The sequence below is a fragment of the Macrobrachium rosenbergii genome, chromosome 46 (assembly GCF_040412425.1).
Source record: "Macrobrachium rosenbergii isolate ZJJX-2024 chromosome 46, ASM4041242v1, whole genome shotgun sequence".
Classification (NCBI taxonomy): domain Eukaryota; kingdom Metazoa; phylum Arthropoda; class Malacostraca; order Decapoda; family Palaemonidae; genus Macrobrachium; species Macrobrachium rosenbergii.
Genome location: NC_089786.1, coordinates 4,360,162 through 4,373,932, shown reverse-complemented (window position 1 = coordinate 4,373,932; position 13,771 = coordinate 4,360,162). Strand labels below are relative to the sequence as shown.

At 38.7% G+C, this 13,771-nt stretch overlaps 1 long non-coding RNA gene across 1 annotated transcript in view; it reads left to right on the top strand.

Moving 5' to 3' along the window:
- LOC136830183 (uncharacterized) overlaps window positions 1-13,771 on the top strand; it is a 30,225-nt gene that overhangs the window by 4,342 nt on the left and 12,112 nt on the right. The window contains exon 2 of the long non-coding RNA XR_010850588.1: window positions 4,492-4,593. This is a non-coding gene — a long non-coding RNA (uncharacterized lncRNA). The remainder of the gene's footprint in view (window positions 1-4,491; window positions 4,594-13,771) is intronic.

The window sequence follows — 13,771 nt, the reverse complement described above, 5'->3', positions numbered from 1 at the left end:
CTACTGTTACTTCTTTCAGATGAACACCATATTCCTTGGAAGCTTGAATTTCAAGTCAATGGCCCCTGTGGTGGGCTTGTTCCATATGAATAAGGTTCATCTTCTGAATAATAATAATAATAATAATAATAATATTATAATAATAATAATTATTATTATTATTATTATTAACTGGAACAAAGTTCGGAGATTTGGTCGGTGGCATTAGTTACGTGGTCCAGAGGTTAGTGGGGAGATGAGAGAAAAGTTGCCAGGCAGAATTCCTTGGGGCCAACGAGCCTTGCCTACTTCGTTTGGAGATAAGCACGATTTGTTAGCATCGTCTTCGCGCAGATAAGACGCGGTTTTTTAATGATTGCGAATCGTGTTGTTTTGTGTTTTTATGCACGCGTTATTTAAAGCATGCTTTTTGGTGTGATGTTAATAGCGATTGTTAAGTACGCCACATTTAAATTGTTTGTTTTGTGAGAATAATCATGTTTTATAAAAATATTTTGTTTGATAAAGAATTAATAAATGTTGAGTGTATATATATATATATATATATATATATATATATATATATATATATATATATATATATATATATATATATATATATATATATATATATATATATATATATATAACACAGTAGATCGAATTGTATCGGAGACACTTAAAGTTCACATCTTTTACATTGGGCAAATCACGTTAGAAATGAAACTAAAATACCAGGCCACAAACAAGCAGCGTATCAAGATAATCTTAAAGACAGCAGAACCGATTAACCCACGAAAAAAAAGAAAGAAATTTACAGCCTTCATATAAATCGCCAAGTGATTTAAGGTCGTTGCAGAAGATCGTTCGTTGCCCAGATTCGTTGCAGTCAAGACGCTTGAGTATCAATAAAGATAGTTTTTGACAGAGACGAGTCCGTCACCGATTTAGTCACGAAAGGTTATTTACCTTGAAAATGATTGACGATACTCGCATTATTGTGCTCTTAATTCTTTTCTTTCATTTTCCCCGTTAGGGGGTTAGTGGAGTCAGTGCACCCCAGGCAGTGCACGGTAGGCATTGCTTAAGGTTCTTCGCAGCGTCCCCTCGGCCGCTAGCTGTAACCCTTTTCATTCCTTTCGCTGTAACATCCGTTCGTATTCTCTTTCTTCCATCTTCCTTTCCCCAGCCCTCTCCTAACAGCTGATTCACAGTCCAGCTGCGAGGTTTTCCTCCGGTTACACCTTCCAAACCTTATAAGTCTATTTCCCTTTCAGCGCTGAATGACCTCATAGCTCCCAGCGCTTGGCATTTGGCCTAAATTTTATATTCCGTTCCATTCCATTCGTCTTTTATTTTGTATAGGATTGGAGACATAAGGTTAGGATTACTTATCTGTCATGGTCTCACTGCCTTTGAAAATTATGTACACGCGCAAGTACCGTGCCTACTGTAAGTGGTACAGCTCCAGCGTCTGCTGGAGTCAAGAAAAGGGCTTGGGGCTTGCAACCTCATCCTCAAAGGGTCGCTGAAAAACGAAAAGTCTGTACAAAACATTCTAGGGCCACTCCTTCCAAAGATGAGAGAGCCATTTTCCTCTAAATGCATTCTGTCAGAGATTTATCATTTTCACTCATTTTCACTCCTTTTCATGCACGTATGTGTGAGGTCTTGTAACTCAGGACAGTGTCTGAATTGAGTCACATGCATCTGTCTTTTAAGCATTCACTGACGAGAAGGGTGGCTGTGTACCCATGACGTAAGCAGCATGGTTGAAAGACGGGGCACCTTGATTTGGGGTCCTGTTCCTTCCATTTCACGTAAGATCTCCTTCATTTGGCACTTGAATTTCGGACCTTCATTAAAGGCGTCCTCGGGTATGTGAAACAGCGAAGCATTCTCAGTTTTTTATGATGATTCTTGAAAGGCGAGTAAGATTTAGCTAATGCGTAAATCTTGGATGTTCTGAGTTCAACAGATTTGTTTCGGTGGCAAACACTGGTGTTCCGGCAGACGATACGAGTGGAGAGAAAATATTTAATTTTGCTCTCCAGCTTTTGCCTTCGTTTTTATTTATTTTGTTTTTATCAAAGGTTTTTCTGTCCTGTGGAAACTTTATTATCAATTAATGGTCCTTTTAGCTTGTTGAATGTTGATGTACGTCGAATAATGATGACAATTAAACCAGGAGCTGTTCTGGTACGCTTAAAATTAATTAGACTTCGTTCTTAGCTTCTGTTACTAAACTATTTGTTCAAGAACCATAAATGAAAAAGGGTTGGTACAATTGTTCACCGTGGCAACCCCCCCTTCTCCCCCACTTCCTGGTCTTAGGCCCCACACCCAACCCCCACTCCCAGCAATATGGGACAAAACAGGCAAACTTTTTTTGGCATTTTAACTTAGATATATAACATAAGAAACTTTTGATACATATAACACATATGAAACTTTTGATACGAATTGTTCCAGGAGCAAGAGCCCGTGTTGGCATAAAGCCAGCTTAACGAATAAACAGAATTTTAAAAAAGGAATTAAAGTGCAAGACGCTTCAGAATGAAAGTATACGGACATGAACTTGGATAAACATCATAAACGATATATAAAACTAGTAATCAGAAGTAACTAAGATTCAAGAGGAAAACGAGAGGCAATGCTTTGCCATTAGTGTCAGTCGAGGAAACAGGATATGTGGAAAAAAGATAAACAAGAGGAAAATAAGAGGATTTATACTGAGCCAGTTCATTTTCGCGGCGAGTTATAAATCAGCGATCACAGCAGTGCGAAGATATACCCAAGAGGAATGGTCCCCGTTGGGGGTTAGCGCCGTCGGTGCACCTCACGGGATGCACTGTAGGCATTACTAAGGGTTCTTTGCAGCGTCCCTTCGGTCCCTAGCTGCAACCCTTTTCATTCCATTTACTGTACCTCCGTTCATTTTATCTTTCTTCCGTCTTGCTGTTCATCCTCTCCTACCAATTATTTCACAGTGCAGTTGAGAGGTTTACCTCCTGTCACGCCTTTCAAACCTACCTACTCTCAATTTCCTTTCCAGCGCTGAATGACCACATAGGTCCCAGTGCTTGGCCTTTGGCCTAAGCTCTATATTCCATTCCCAAGAGGAAGTTGAAACTAGGTTTGACAACTGAAAATATGAAGAAAATACGTTTTGAATATTGTATGTTATTTTGATGTATATGAAGAAACTCGTAAAAACCGTAAACGGTCTAAAGAGATGAATGAAGAAAGGTATTACGACATCCAAATACTGTACTGTAGATCAGTCTCCCTGAGGATGTTGCGCAAATGGAACCTCGAAAGTTCAAGCGAAGATGCAATGCATTACTACCCTAAGCAATTCTGCTTGTATTTTATAAGTGACTTACATTTTTGTCTTCTTTATTTGATTTATTTCTTCTTTTCTAATAACTGAACTCTTCATCATGTATTTCCTATTACCTTCTGTTACTTCTTTCAAATGAACGCCATATTCTTTGGAAATTGGAAGCTTGAATTTCAAGTCAGTGGCCGCTGTGGGCTTGTTCCATATGAATAGGTTTCATCTTCTGAATAATAATAATAATAATAATAATAATAATAATAATAATAATAATAATAATTAAGGGACTCAAATCCTCATTAAGAAATCTCATGGCGAATAGTCAAAGTACATAAAAAATGTATGTAGGCAGCTTGCAGCTCTTCCGAATATTGCTGTGAGCAGCTGGTCATTTGCAATCTCCTGTAGTGAGTTTCTGTCTTACTGTCTTGTGAAGGAGTTATGTAGGGGCAAGAAGCATAATTTCTAGCTATTGTTGTTAGTGTGGGGATAATTGCGCATCTCTAGATGTAATAAATGCTCTGCGTTCTTTGTGTGTGTGTGAAAGCTCGACTTCAGAGTAAACAACACTGGTAGATTTACAGGAAAGAAGACCGATAAATTTAGAAACTGCAAAAATGGACAAGAACCTTATCTTGCTAAATTAGTCGGATAATTCGTATATTTATCTACAGTGCAGTTGAACTAAATGTTATACTTTACATAGAACACCAAGAAGGGATGTTCTGTAAAAGGTATATAGCACTATTTTTAAATAATTTAGTGTGTACATAGAACTTAATCTGAAGGCACTGCAGATAAAACAGTGTTCCCTATTTTAATCAGTGGTAGTCTCTACGAATTCTGGAGTTTAAAAGGTTCATTGAAAGGGTACGGTGTTAGGGAATCTCTCTTCATGGAGTCTTATCTCATATTATATGTGAAGTGAAACATATTTTTCCGTGGCAGATATGTGCCACTGAAACCTAAGATTAAGTATACCTTGGAATATTTGTAGTTGTACTTGAATTTTATGAGTTAATTGAGAACTTTTTTTTTTTCATTCATTCCGTTCTGTAGCCATTTGATTTATTCCTTGAAATGAATCTACTTTATGTTTAAAGTAATAATGAAGCTTAAATTTTATTGCATATATTGTCGTTGTAGACTTAAAAAGGCCAATTTATTTTCAGAATGCCGCGTCATTGAACTGTTTGAATGATGGACAAGGACGTCAAGAAACGCAGTCTCCACGGATCGAATGCTAGACTGATGAGGCTAAATTACCTGCCCAGGTGAGTAAGGTAACTTTGTGTATGTGAAAAGTGTCTTGGTCCACATAAAACGTGGGGATCTAATTTAAGTTTCTTTCTGAATGAAGTCTGGTAGAGAATGTTGGAGCTAGAATATAGAATTTAGGCCAAAGGCCAACCGCTGGGAACTATGAGTTCATTCAGCGTTGAAAGGAAAATTGAGAGTAAAAAGGTTTAAAGGTGAAATAATTGTTAAAAGATGGTGGTAAGTAAAATGGAAGAGAATGTGAACGGAGGTACAGCAAAGGGAATGAAAGGGGTTGCAGCTAAGGGTCGAAGGGACGCTGCAAAGAACCTGAAGCAGTGCCTTCAGTGCTCCGCGTGAGGTGCACTGACGGCGCAACCCCCTGCGGGATGGTAGAAAATGTGAAATGTTTCATAGTTCTCTTAAAATTTGGGGCCTATTTTTGGAGTTACTGAAGCATTAAAAACTGTGCTAAAAGTGGAAAGATTCACAAACCTAGAAAAAGCATTGTTTGAACCGTCTTTCTTTCTTCAGGTGGGGGACGGGGGGTGTTGGGCAGACGCCCCTACGGGCAAAATCCGAATACCCACTTCTGCGTTGTGCAGTCATTAGCACTTCCTTTATACCCTAAGAGAGAGAGAGGAAAAAAAAATCTTTGCTTTAGCGCTGAGTATCTTGACACGAATGGGATTCTAACCGAGAGATTCTTGACAATCATACCCACTTAGCCTCTACTTGGAGCTGGCGCTACATCATTCAGATTTATAGCGAAGTGGCTTCTTCTCAAGGTGACACCTTTCTCGAATTTGTTTGTGCTACGAGACCCCTGGCCTTTTTGCGTGGAGTTGGTCTCGGCGCGTTCATTTGATACGGCGCTTTGAGAAACAGGCGCGTTGTTTTGGTCCTCTCGGGTGTTTTGAGCCGCGACTGAAAGGGATTTGGGCTCTTGCTTAATTTAACTCGTATTTATTTTTGTCGGGACGGTGTGATTTGTCACCGACGTGCGTCATAAATTGTAGCGGGGCTGCGTGTGAAGAGGAATTGTATGCACGTATGCTCATTTGTATATGCTTGTGTATATATATATATTTATATAGTATGCTGGCTTGTGGACTTGTTTACGTACACACGGGAAGATTAATGAGAAATACTTGAGAGTAATGCAGACATGTTTTAATTTTTAAGGAAAATACACGTATACTCATTTGTGTGTTTGTATATATATATATATATATATATATATATATATATATATATATATATATATATATATATATATATATATATATATATATATATATATATATATATATATATATATATATATATATAAATATATATATATAAAACTGAGTTTTCATAAACATTTTGCTTACAAATTAGAGTGTCTTAATTACTTTGCAGAATTTTTCATTAACTCTCCCTGTGTAAACAGGTACAAAAGGAAAATTACTATATATATATATATATATATATATATATATATATATATATATATATATATATATATATATATATATATATATATATAGTATTCACAAGGAAAATGTTCACACATTTGACTCATTTTTAAACCCATGAAGTTCACGCACTTTCCTTATTTTAATCACCTACTTTCAATAATTTTAAGAATAAGAAATTGTGAAATGAAACATAACGGACCCACATAATTGAAATTTCCTGTTATCACTGATTTTGTGCGTCGCCATGAAAATGATTAATATAATTCTCGTAAATTTAAGGGCCATGGAATTTATGAGATTAGAAATGTTCTGCTCACTTTTTTTTTTTTGGGGTAAATTTAATATTTTTCTCCATATGGGCCTTCGGTTTTGTGATTGACTTTTGTCAGCTGGCGTTACAGCAAATATGGCCATAGGCGAATTGATTTAGTGAAAGCTTGGTAAGCGGGTTCTTAAGATCTGAGTTGTTGAATGAAATGCATTAATAATAATAATAATAATAATAATAATAATAATAATAATAATAATAATAATAATAATAATAATAATAATAATAATTGTATTTATTTTAAAGGTAGGCTCTTAATTTCTTTACTTTCTGGATGCTACCTTATTAGAAAGATAGAATAATGGAAAAGTTCATTAAGAGCGAAGTTACCCAACCCCTAACGAAAAGACCCGAAGAACCTAAATTACCTATCTAGGCAAATTAAATATATAATGTTATATAAGTGAGAGTTTTCACGATTTTCGTAACAATTGTGGATTTAAGTTCCACTTCCTGATTAGTGAATCCGTGCACTTTATATAAATTGTTTCATGGTTCACCTACACCTTTTGGGGGGGGGGGGGGCGCTAGTGCCGTCAGTGCACCTCATGCGGCGCACTGCAGGCATTACTTAGGTTCTTTGCAGCGCGCCTTCGGCCCCTAGCTGCAACCCCTTTCGTTTGATTTACTGTACCTCCTGTCATATTCTCTTTCTTCCATCTTACTTTCCTTAAACCTCTCCTAACAGTTGATTCATATTGCTACTGCGAGGTTTTCCTCCTGTTACGCCTTTCAAACTTTTGCTGTCAATTTCCGTAGGTCCCAATGTTTGGCCTTTGGTCTAAATTCTACATTCAATTCAATTCAATTCAAACAGAGAACCCCAAATCACCTCTGTCACCAAGTCAAGCGCTGTACTGCTGTAAATGGAAATGATTCACGAACCACTAAAAAACTTTGTTTTAATCGCTGAGTTCATCTTCTAAGGGTATACGACACCGTACCTCCTTGAGTCCAAATTCTCCAAGTTAGAGAAACAGCATCCTTTATATTTAAAAAAAAAAAATTCAAAAAAGAAAATAAGCTTTTGTTTAGCACTGAAGAATCTTGACGCGACACCTACGCTAGCAGAGTTTGCCCTGACAGTCATGCCACTCAGTCTTTGGTCCGAATGGGCCCTACATCATTCAAATTGATAACTAATGGCTTCAAATGAGACTCATCTCGGATTTAGTGCAACAAACCCCTCCTCCTCCTCCTCCTCCTCCTCCACGCCCTCCTGCTGCTTTTTGTGACTTGTCTGTCTGTCTGTCTCTCTCTCTCCCTCTCTCTTTGTATTTACTTGGTACTACACTTGCTTCAAGGAATGTCTGAACTGGTGTGGGCCGTCTGTATCTTTCAGACGTACCTGAAAGGGGTTTGGGGGGCTCTGTTTTCTGATTTTAGCAGCTCTTTTTTCCAAAGAGGTGCTTTTTTTGTTTATTTTAGCTGCTTTTTCTTCCAAAGAGGTGTTTTCATACATTACTCTTCATCATAGATTCTGGCGGCTGGTGGTGTGAGGAAGTTGAATACCCAATACTCATGTGTATCATCACGTGTGAAGTGTATTATGATAGCTTTGTTGGTTGTCTTTGTGTGTTGAGTCTTTGATGTGAACCCAGTATTCCTGTTAAATTATTCATTAATAATCTTAATGGTTGTAAGTGGCTAACTTAATAGTCTGAGAATTAATTTTCCCTGCTATATTTTTAAAATGGTCTGCCATATGCCACTACTCAGTATATTAAATTTGCTCTGTGATTTGCGTCCGGACGAGAAAAGATGTTCAGATTTGCTCTTATAATAGGCAACCAATTTCCTCATTACCTTCACTAACGATGTTCCCCCAAGGGGGGTAGTGCCGTCAGTGCATCTCATGCGGTGCACTGTAGGCATTACTTAAGGTTCTTTGCAGCGTCCCTTCTGCCCCTAGCTGCTTCAACCCCTTTACATTCCTTTTAATGTACCTCCGTTCTTGTTCTCTTCCATCTTGCTTTCCACCCTCTCGTAACACTTGATTCATAGTGCAACTGCGAGGTTTTCCTCCTGTTACACATTTCAGACCTTTTTACTGTTAATTTCGATTTCAGCTCTGGATGACTTCGTAGGTCCCAGTTCTTGGCCTTTGGCCTAAATCGTATATTGTATTCTATCTATTCAATAAAGATGTTGGACAGAGGTTATGTGTTCATTCGTCTGTTTGTTTGATTTTCTAAGACAGAAGATTGTAAGATTTCTCAAAAGATTATATATATACACCACTTGTCTTGCTATCAGTAAAGTTATACAACGTTGAGTCTGGTCGGTTCTTGTAATGGTGGCCACCAGAATCCGCCAGAACATAAACTTCTTGAACGTCCATGGTGCAGTGGATGGGGCTAGCAATTTCACCCAACAAGTATCTGCTGACCACATGAAGCCTAAAGGTAACTACGACCCACCACTATCAGGTGACTATCAGTTTATTCCTAATTCGTGGTTCCGTCGATAGGGGAGCGATGGAATTCAGTGGAACTTGCCTAAAGCTCTCCGTCTCTTCTGGGAATCGAATCCTGGTCCTATCGCATGTGAGGCGAGTATCGTGACCATTTTATATACATATATATATGCGGTATATATATGTGTGTATGTATGTATGCATGTATATATACATATATATGTGTGTATATATGTATATATATATATATTTATATATGTGTGTGTGTAATATCAATGCTACATTCCCAAGTAGGTCAATGCTTGCATGACTGCCACCAAAACAGTGGTACAGAGAAATGAATAGTTTCATGACAAACTTCATGACATATTGTCGATTCAGTTCTACTCGAAGATTCGAAAAATAACACACTGGTCAACTGTTAATAAGTATAAGAGATTTTGCATCATTTCTAAAGAGACGAACATTCAGCATAAATTGATAGGAGTTCGATTACAACAAAGGAGTTGATTCATGCAACACTTATCACAGCAGAGTTCGTCCGCGGGTCGCAGCGGTACGTAGCCCATTAATGAATTTGCCAAGCAAGAAGATTGACAACACCTTTCCACAGTAGATGAACGATTTTACGACGTCTATAAATTAATCCCCAGCGGTTAAGAATCTACGCAAATCAATGTTAATCAGACTTGTTTCCGGCGGAGCCATTCGTCAAAAGCAACGCTACGCACCTCACGACACCGCTCTGCGCACGACAACTGCCCAGGCAAGACTGTCCGTCATATTTCCTTTTAGGGTAGAGAGAAAGAGAGAATGTGGTCATACCAACGGTGCTGCTGCTGTTTCTGTTGCTGCTGTGCTGTACTGCTGCTGCTGCTGCTGACCACTTTGGCCAAACATCACGACAGCTAATGAACGAGGGCTGCACATGAATGCCTTCTTGCCCTCCTTCCTTCCCCGTGACGTCTATTAGTTCTGCAAGCATTGCGAGTGCTTTGTGTGTTATTGTTTCAGGGCTTTCTTGCTCCTCAAGCATTTAGGATTGTTTGTGTGTGTGTTATTGTTCCAGATTTTTCTGTTCCTCAAGCGTGAAGGATTGCTTTATGTGTTTTATTGTTTTCAGGTTTTTCCTGTGCCTCAAGCACTTGGAATTGTTTGCGCGTGTTATTGTTCGAGGTCTTTATGTTCCTCAAGCATTTGGAATTGTTTTCGTGTGTTATTGTTCGAGGTCTTTATGTTCCTCAAGCATTTAGGATTGTTTGCGTGTGTTATTGTTCGAGGTCTTTATGTTCCTCAAGCATTTGGAATTGTTTGCGTGTGTTATTGTTCGAGGTCTTTATGTTCCTCAAGCATCTGGAATTGTTTGCGTGTGTTATTGTTCGAGGTCTTTATGTTCCTCAAGCATTTGGAATTGTTTTCGTGAGTTATTGTTCGAGGTCTTTATGTTCCTCAAGCATTTGGAATTGTTTTCGTGTGCTATTGTTCGTGGTCTTTATGTTCCTCAAGCATTTAGGATTGTTTGCGTGTTATTGTTCCATTCAGGTTTTTCTGTTTCTCAGGCTTTTAGGATTGTTTGTGTGTGATATTGTTTCAGGTCTTTCTGTTTCCTCAAGTATTTAGGATTGTTTGTGTGTTATTGTTTGAGGTTATTCTGTTCCTCAAGCATTAAGAGTGCTTTGTGTGTTATTGTTCCAGGTCTCTCTGTCCCTCAAGCATTAAGAATGCTTTGTATGTTCTTGTTTCAGGGAAGAAGAAGAATGAGAATGAGAGGTTTATTTGGGGTATTACAGCTACGGTCTTAATAAAAAAAATAAACTGTTAGCGTGGTGTAGCATTTAGTTCATAAGATCCATCGCCGTGGTTATATCAATGTACACGAATATGTACGAACGCTAAGAAAATAACAACGAATACGTTTGTTTAAGGGCGAATTTCATCGTGCCTTCACCTTACAAAGCAACCAGCAAGCGCACGAACGTTCTAGGAAATTAAGGCTTCTTACGGTAGCACGCTCCCAATCATTTAAATTCCACTATGGTAGCACGCTCTTAATCAGGTAAATTCCAGCCCCTTGGCTGGTGACTGGGGTTATTCACTCACTCACAAGAAGAATCCAATAGGTCGTTCACAGCCGATCGCCGTGAATAATTGATGACACACGAACAAATACCAGAAGGGGTTAGTAAGTGATAAGGGAAAAAAAAAACTTGGTCGTAAACGAATTGACTTTAGGAGCGTACTTGTGCTAAGGCCCCTTTCTTAAAGGAAGTGAGATAAGTATCTCGGTAACAAAAGGGAAGGTCACATGAATGACAGAAGGATCATTTGAAATTCGTTCATGTTTACATTACGTTATGGTCTTCCAGACTCCCCGTAGTTGGGGTAGCGCTGTCAGTCGCTTTACTTAAGGTTCTTTGCGGCGTCCCTTAGGACCCTAGCTGCAACCCCTTTCATTCCTTTGACTGTACCTCTTTCCACCCTCGCCTATCAGTTGTTTCATAGTGCAACTGTGAGGTTTTCCTCCTGTTACACCTTTCTAACCTTTCTACTTCCAGTTTCCCTTTCAGAGCTGAATAGCCTCTTAGTTCCCAGCGCTTGGCCTTTGAATATTGAATCTGTATTCTGTTGTTTAAGAGGACCAGGACTGATTGATTGCTTGATTGATGGGAATGATGGGATTAATTAATGGTCGGTTGGTTTTGGTCAAAACACTATATAATAATAATAATAATAATAATAATAATAATAATAATAATAATAATAATAATAATAATAATAATAATAATTTGGCATTGTTTATTCTAAGAGTTTTTGTCTTGGGTTTGTCCTTCATTCGTTGGAGATTTATTGTTAGCTTTCCGGTTACGAAGAACAGAGAGGTCGGGTCAGACGGCACCAGTGTGTCTGATTAATAATCAGGAACTGTGCTCAGTAGATTAGAAACACAATTTTTTAAAGATTAGCGAAGCTCCGTCTACGACTTTGCACGTTTAATTTGTAATTTTATTTTGACAATCTTGGCAATACCAAACACGCTAACATCCCCCCCACACACACATATATGTATATACATGGATTTATATACATGTACGTGTTTATCTTGACCTGTACATACTTAAATGCACACACGTAGCTGTATAAACAAAACACAGAGTGCAAGCATCAAGTCAAATCCTTGCAGATATTTCATAGCCAAGTTATACCATCCCCCGTAATTTTGGGAGGGCCCTCTCGTCCTTGATACGTATCCGGAGTATTATATCTGCCTGTTGAAGAAACAGGTCTGTTATTATCACAAAGGACAAGTCATTAACACTGCCAATTCTTGGTGGTGAAGTGAAGCTCCCCCTTTTTTTTTATTAACCCGGTTAGATAATGACGATTATGCACGCATACACGTAACTACGTAACTAACATGGATACGCATTCTTGTCCCCCGTAGGGGAGGTAATGACGTCAGTGCACCACTGTAGGCATTGCTTAGGGTTCTTTGCAGCGTCCCTTCGGCTCCTAGATGCAACCCCCTTTCGTTCCTCTTACTGTACCTCCGTTCATATTCTCTTTCTTCCATCTTACTTTCCTCCATCCTCTCCTAGCAATTGTTTCACAGTGCAACTGCGAGGCTGTCCTCCTGTTACACTTTTCAAACCTTTCACTGTCAATTTCCGTTCCAGCTCAGAATGTCCTTATGGGTCCCAGCGCTTGGCCTCTTGGCTTAGATTCTATATTCTATCTGTTAGGCAACGATGATTGTGCTCTTGAAACAGTTATTGTGAATTACTCTGGAACCACAGAGGAAAGCACTCTGTGCAGGAACCTTTCGATTGCGTCATTCATCGTCGCTCTTTGTCAAAGGCATCTTCTTGGTAATTAATTTCACGTGTTTGATTATCATTATATTATTTTTAGCAGTGTTGTTGACATTGACCACTGAAGTCGTGCCTCATTCATCATTCCTACGGAGGGATTTTGATTTTATGGCGGGGTTTTCATCTTGCAGCAGAGCGGTTGAAGTTTTGTTCTGATAGTTTTCATTTTGCTGCAGAGGTACAGCTGTATGGAAGATAATTAACTTGACTGCAGAGGGATTACTGTACACTGTAGTCTTATTGCAGAAGAATGATTCTGCCACAGAGGGATTATAATCGTGTAGCTGATAATTGATGTTGCTGCTTTAGGATTATAATTTTATGCAGAATGCAGTACTGTATGTTATGTATTCAGTATTTTTATCCATATCTCATCTTCATAGAGGCACATTAGTTATCATTAGCGTTGTTGTCAACACCACTTCATTTAAACCTTGTGATTTTAATTACTGATGTAAGAAAGATGCCATTGTTGCCGTATGTATAGACTCAAGAGGCTTGCAGTTTCCTAACAAACACTGCGCCACTCACCTTTATCCTGGCGCGTTTTGGCTGTTGATTCCCCATTTTCTCTAACGGTTTTGCCACGCCGTCAGCATGAAGGCTTCCGGGTCTCCTCCACATCTCTCAGTCAAGACTTTTGAAATGTCGGTTTTCCCAATGCCATAAGTAGCTTGGCATGGTATTTATTTTGTTTATATCTCTGAATACTTTTATTTTTTACCGTTCGCTCGCTTTCATGTTCAGTATTTATCAGTGTCTCGTTTGTCCCAGGCTCTGTTGTCGTTTATCTGCTAAATCTTCTGGTAGCTGGTTTTGCATTCTCTCTGCCTGCTTGCATACTTCGTGATTTCATGCGCGCTGTTCTGTGTCACTCTGAGTGATGTTTGCCTTCTACAACCCTGTTGTCCTGCGTCTGAGGCGGTATCTGATTTTGCTTGTTCCTTGCCGAATGTCCAACTGTTTATTCAAGTTATCTGTCTTCATCTTCGGGTTCTGTTTCCGAGAAGGTCGTTCTTGCAACTTCATCAGTCTTATTTGCATATGCACGTCTTCCTGTCAAGCGTCGATTCGTGAGGTTTCCCTTTTTGTTGATAAGGTGCACGTTCCATTAGTCAA